Genomic DNA, 6,938 nt, shown 5'->3' on the forward strand with positions numbered 1-6,938 from the left:
GCGAAACCCGACTATGTCCAAAGTCGGGTCGAGTGAAATCGGCCGATTATGACGTAAAGTCGGGATCGACCGAAACACGAAACCCAATGCAAGTCAATGGGGCAGCATAGTCGGCAGTGAGTGGGGGCCAGGAAAACACCTAGAGTGCCCATTTTAATGTCAAAACCATCCATTCTTCTTAATGAAGCTTGTCAAGCGTAATTTACCTTATAATAATTGGAAGGCATTTGAAATTGGGGGTCATTTGGCTAAAGTTGTGGGGGGTAGGGCTGGTTCAAGTAATTAGTGGGCCCAGGAAATCTGGACCACGTCACGGCAGTGGAGCAGGGAGAGGTAAGTATTTCAACTTTGCAAGTGCTGTGAACCTGAGCAAGCAGGGGGGGCCCACTCGTTGGCATTGGCACTGGCACAGGGCCCCTCAAAGTACAGCGGTGTGTTTGCACGGCGGGGGCGCCTCCCACCGGCAGCAACACTTTTGCGTACTATGAGAGGCCCTGTGCCAGTGACGTCGCCAACTAGTATTCCTCCCCCCACCTGATGAAGGAACCTGCACTTTCATCTGCACCTTCCTCTTTGTCCCCGTGTAAGGTGGTATGGTATGCGGGAAGAGCAACCTGACTTTCAGCAGGGTCACAATGTTGTTGTGTAGCGTGCACGGGGAATGTTGCGTTATGGGTCAATGTACCAGCAGACTCATCTATCACTGGCTGGGCAATGGGCACGATGAAGTGGAAACACAGATATAGGCCCAAAGAAGAAAGTGGGCTAAATGCAGTTCAAAATTGGTAACACAGGAATAACCAGGGGGCATTGCAGTGGAGGACAACTGGAATGAGAGGCTGACACAGAGAGTAGGGCCAAATCAGTAAGTAGTCGAAATGCAGTTCAAAATTGGCAACCGTAGTAAACAGGCGGCACAGCTTTGTTCAGTGGAGGAGAACAGCAAGGAGTGGCAGACACCGATAGTAGGCCCCAAACCAACTAGTACGCCAAATGCAGTTGTTCCATTTAACCACAATTTAATGAGAGCCTGAAGATAGAAGCTCAGGAAAGGCAACCTGGGGAACACCTTGGAGTGTAACACACCATCTCTCTCCACCCCATACCCATTTTGTATGGCCTAATGCAGTGTACTTTTCTACAACTACTAAACGAGAGTCGGAAGACCGAAGCAATGGCAAGGAAACCTGGGGAACACCTTAGAGTGTAACACACCCTCTCTCTACACCCCATACCCAATTTGAAGGTCTAATGCAGTGTAGTTTCCAAGAACTACTAAACGAGAGCCGGAAGATCGAAGCTCAGGAAAGGCAACCTGGGGAACACCTTGGAGTGTAACACACCCTCTCGCTACACCCCATACCCAATTTGAAGGCCTAATGCAGCGTAGTTTCCAACAACTACTAAACGAGAGCCGGAAGATCGAAGCTCAGGAAAGGCAACCTGGGGAACACCTTGGAGTGTAACAAACCCTCTCTCTACACCCCATACCCAATTTGTAGGCCTAATGCAGCGTAGTTTCCGACAACTACTAAACGAGAGCATGAAGATCGAAGCTCAGGAAAGGCAACCTGGGGAACACCTTGGAGTGTAACACACCCTCTCTCTACACCCCATACCCAATTTGTAGGCCTAATGCAGCGTAGTTTCCGACAACTACTAAACGAGAGCCGGAATATCGAAGCTCAGGAAAGGCAACCTGGGGAACACCTTGGAGTGTAACACACCCTCTCTCTACACCCCATACCCAATTTGAAGGCCTAATGCAGTGTAGTTTCCAAGAACTACTAAACGAGAGCCGGAAGATCGAAGCTCAGGAAAGGCAACCTGGGGAACACCTTGGAGTGGAACACACCATCTCTCTACACCCCATACCCAATTTGAAGGCCTAATGCAGCGTAGTTTCCAACAACTACTAAACGAGAGCCGGTAGATCGAAGCTCAGGAAAGGCAACCTGGGGAACACCTTGGAGTGTAACACAACGTCTCTCTACACCACGGAAGGGATGATTCTTAGGAAGGAAGGCTGTTGGAAATAAGCATTGCGCGTCTGAGGGTGATTAGATTCTTATTAGGTATATACTCACCCTCGGACGCGCCCTGCTTCTTTATTTGGAATGAATGTTTATTTGCAATGTGGTGTTGACTTTCTCTATTATTTTGGTAATTAATGATTTTATTATTTTCATTATTTTGCATCTTCTCGGCAATAATATAAAGAAGACGCGACAGGACAACACTCGGTGGATGCCATATGTGTGTTTTCAATTTAAAAAAACTTTCAGTTAACTACTTGCAGGAGAAAGTAATTGTAGCTGGTGGCCATTTTTAGTACTGTACCAGATTTTAGTTGTGTGTTTGTTTTTAATGTTAAAATGTCTGCATTTGATATCTCACCAGTATTTTCTTTTTTATAAGCAAAATACTTATTTTTATATTTTCTGATGTTGGTTCCAGGGGTACACGGCCAGCAGTGCCCTGGTCAGTGTAGTAGTAGTTGAAAGAATGGACCGCAGACAGGCATCGAAGGCCTAAAATAAAAACACATGGCTGTAGGCAATTTTAAATTGGTTCCAGGGGTACACGGACAGCAGTGGTGTGGTCAGTGGAGGCCTAGTGGAAGGAGTGACCGCAGACAGGCATCGAAGGCCTAAAATAATAACACATGGCTGTAGGCAATTTTAAATTGGTTCCAGGGGTACACGGGCAGCAGTGACCTGGTCAGTGTAGTAGTAGTTGAAAGAATGGACCGCAGACAGGCATCGAAGGCCTAAAATAAAAAAATTGGGCTGGCTGTAGGCAATTTTAAATTGGTTCCAGGGGTACACGGACAGCAGTGGTGTGGTCAGTGGAGGCCTAGTGGAAGGAGTGACCGCAGACAGGCATCGAAGGCCTAAAATAATAACACATGGCTGTAGGCAATTTTAAATTGGTTCCAGGGGTACACGGACAGCAGTGGTGTGGTCAGTGGAGGCCTAGTGGAAGGAGTGACCGCAGACAGGCATCGAAGGCCTAAAATAATAACACATGGCTGTAGGCAATTTTAAATTGGTTCCAGGGGTAGACGGGCAGCAGTGACCTGGTCAGTGTAGTAGTAGTTGAAAGAATGGACCGCAGACAGGCATCGAAGGCCTAAAATAAAAAAATTGGGCTGGCTGTAGGCAATTTTAAATTGGTTCCAGGGGTACACGGGCAGCAGTGACCTGGTCAGTGTAGTAGTAGTTGAAAGAATGGACCGCAGACAGGCATCGAAGGCCTAAAATAAAAAAATTGGGCTGGCTGTAGGCAATTTTAAATTGGTTCCAGGGGTACACGGGCAGCAGTGGTCTGGTCAGTGGAAGTCTAGTGGAAGGAGTGACCGCAGACAGGCTTCCAAGGCCTAACATAACAAACTTGGGCTGGCTGTAGGCACTTTTAAATTGGTTCCAGGGGTACACGGGCAGCAGTGACCTGGTCAGTGTAGTTGTAGTTGAAAGAATGGACCGCAGACAGGCATCGAAGGCCTAAAATAAAAAAATTGGGCTGGCTGTAGGCAATTTTAAATTGGTTCCAGGGGTACACGGGCAGCAGTGGTGTGGTCAGTGGAGGCCTAGTGGAAGGAGTGACCGCAGACAGGCATCGAAGGCCTAAAATAATAACACATGGCTGTAGGCAATTTTAAATTGGTTCCAGGGGTACACGGGCAGCAGTGACCTGGTCAGTGTAGTAGTTGAAAGAATGGACCGCAGACAGGCATCGAAGGCCTAAAATAAAAAAATTGGGCTGGCTGTAGGCAATTTTAAATTGGTTCCAGGGGTACACGGACAGCAGTGGTGTGGTCAGTGGAGGCCTAGTGGAAGGAGTGACCGCAGACAGGCATCGAAGGCCTAAAATAATAACACATGGCTGTAGGCAATTTTAAATTGGTTCCAGGGGTACACGGACAGCAGTGGTGTGGTCAGTGGAGGCCTAGTGGAAGGAGTGACCGCAGACAGGCATCGAAGGCCTAAAATAATAACACATGGCTGTAGGCAATTTTAAATTGGTTCCAGGGGTAGACGGGCAGCAGTGACCTGGTCAGTGTAGTAGTAGTTGAAAGAATGGACCGCAGACAGGCATCGAAGGCCTAAAATAAAAAAATTGGGCTGGCTGTAGGCAATTTTAAATTGGTTCCAGGGGTACACGGGCAGCAGTGACCTGGTCAGTGTAGTAGTAGTTGAAAGAATGGACCGCAGACAGGCATCGAAGGCCTAAAATAAAAAAATTGGGCTGGCTGTAGGCAATTTTAAATTGGTTCCAGGGGTACACGGGCAGCAGTGGTGTGGTCAGTGGAGGCCTAGTGGAAGGAGTGACCGCAGACAGGCATCGAAGGCCTAAAATAATAACACATGGCTGTAGGCACTTTTAAATTGGTTCCAGGGGTACACGGGCAGCAGTGACCTGGTCAGTGTAGTAGTAGTTGAAAGAATGGACCGCAGACAGGCTTCGAAGGCCTAACATAACAAACTTGGGCTGGCTGTAGGCACTTTTAAATTGGTTCCAGGGGTACACGGGCAGCAGTGGTCTGGTCAGTGGAAGTCTAGTGGAAGGAGTGACCGCAGACAGGCTTCCAAGGCCTAACATAACAAACTTGGGCTGGCTGTAGGCACTTTTAAATTGGTTCCAGGGGTACACGGGCAGCAGTGGTCTGGTCAGTGGAAGTCTAGTGGAAGGAGTGACCGCAGACAGGCTTCCAAGGCCTAACATAACAAACTTGGGCTGGCTGTAGGCACTTTTAAATTGGTTCCAGGGGTACACGGGCAGCAGTGGTCTGGTTAGTGGAAGTCTAGTGGAAGGAGTGACCGCAGACAGGCTTCGAAGGCCTAACATAACAAAATTGGGCTGGCTGTAGGCACTTTAAATTGGTTCCAGGGGTACATGGGCAGCAGTGTATGGTCAGTGGAAGTCTAGTGGAAGGAGTGACGGCAGACAGTCTTCGAAGGCCTAACATAACAAAATTGGGCTGACTGTAGGCACTTTTAAATTGGTTCCAGGGTAACACGGCCAGCAGTGGCCTGGTCAGTGTAGTAGTTGTAGAAAGAAGGGACCGCAGACAGGCTTCGAAGGCCTAACATAACAAAAATGTCAAAACAATGGTATTGTCAGTGCCAGGCATTGAAGGATGTCAGCGCCTAGACTACACATTGGTGAAGCTGTGAGAGATAATTTTGCTAGTGGTAGAGCACTGTTTGAGCTGGGGGGGGGAACTGTCTTGTGGCCGGCGTTACAGGCACAGGGCCCCTCATATTACAACGGTGTGTCTGACGTTGGGTGCGCACCACCACCGCCAGAGACACTTTATTGTACTATGAGGGACCCAGTGGCAGTGCCGTCGACCAAAAGCGGCCACACCCACCTCTTCAGACAAACAGCACTCTCAAGGGTCCAAGCGCAAAGTGGCGATAGCACGGCCCCGTGTGGGGAGTTTGGCCATTTCGTGAGGTGGAAACATGTCGTATGCTGGACAATCAGGTGAAGAAAATTACGAGATTGGAAAAGTCATTCAGAATAGTCCACAGGCAAGACCTTTTCATAGGAAAGCTAGGTGTCAGCCGGGCAGGGTGGGGCAAAAGATTTTGAAATCCAGTTGTGGTTCATTTTAATGAAGGTTAGATCATCTACATTTTGGGTAGCCAGACGAGTCCTTTTTTCTGTTAGTATTGAACCTGCAGCACTGAATACTCTTTCTGATAGGACACTAGCTGCCGGGCAAGCAAGCTCCTGCAATGCATATTCTGCCAATTCTGGCCAGGTGTCTAATTTGGATGCCCAGTAATCAAATGGGAATGACGGTTGAGGGAGAACGTCGATAAGGGATGAAAAATAGTTTGTAACCATACTGGACAAATGTTGTCTCCTGTCACTTTGAATTGATGCTGCAGTACCTGTCCTGTCTGCGGTCATAGAAAAATCACTCCACAACCTGGTCAGAAAACCCCTCTGGCCAACGCCACTTCTGATTTCTGCCCCTCTAACACCTCTGGTCTGCTGGCCCCTGGAGCTCGTGTGAGAACGATCACGGGCGCTGTGTGCAGGGAATGCCAGAAGCAAACGGTCAACAAGAGTTGATTGTTTTGTTGCTAATATTAGTTCCAAGTTCTCATGTGGCATAATATTTTGCAATTTGCCTTTATAGCGAGGATCAAGGAGGCAGGCCAACCAGTAATCGTCATCGTTCATCATTTTTGTAATGCGTGTGTCCCTTTTGAGGATACGCAAGGCATAATCCGCCATGTGGGCCAAAGTTCCCGTTGTCAAATCTGCGGTTGTGCTTGGTTGAGGGGCAGTTGCAGGCAAATCTACGTCACTTGTGTCCCTCAAAAAACCAGAACCCGGCCTTGCCACGCCACCAATTTCCCGTGCCCCCGGGAAAGCTTCCTCATTAAAAATATACTCATCCCCATCATCCTCCTCATCCTCCACCTCCTCTTCGCCCGGTACCTCGTCATGTACACTGCCCTGACCAGACAATCGCTGACTGTCATCAAGGCTTTCCTCTTCCTCTGGTGCAGACGCCTGATCCTTTATGTGCGTCAAACTTTGCATCAGCAGACGCATTAGGGGGATGCTCATGCTTATTATGGCGTTGTCTGCACTAACCAGCCGTGTGCATTCCTCAAAACACTGAAGGACTTGACACATGTCTTGAATCTTCGACCACTGCACACCTGACAACTCCATGTCTGCCATCCTACTGCCTGCCCGTGTATGTGTATCCTCCCACAAAAACATAACAGCCCGCCTCTGTTCGCACAGTCTCTGAAGCATGTGCAGTGTTGAGTTCCACCTTGTTGCAACGTCTATGATTAGGCGATGCTGGGGAAGGTTCAAAGAACGCTGATAGGTCTGCATACGGCTGGAGTGTACAGGCGAACGGCGGATATGTGCGCAAAGTCCACGCACTTTGAGGAGCAGGTCGG

Source organism: Ranitomeya imitator, chromosome 5 (genome assembly GCF_032444005.1).
Source record: "Ranitomeya imitator isolate aRanImi1 chromosome 5, aRanImi1.pri, whole genome shotgun sequence".
Taxonomy (NCBI): domain Eukaryota; kingdom Metazoa; phylum Chordata; class Amphibia; order Anura; family Dendrobatidae; genus Ranitomeya; species Ranitomeya imitator.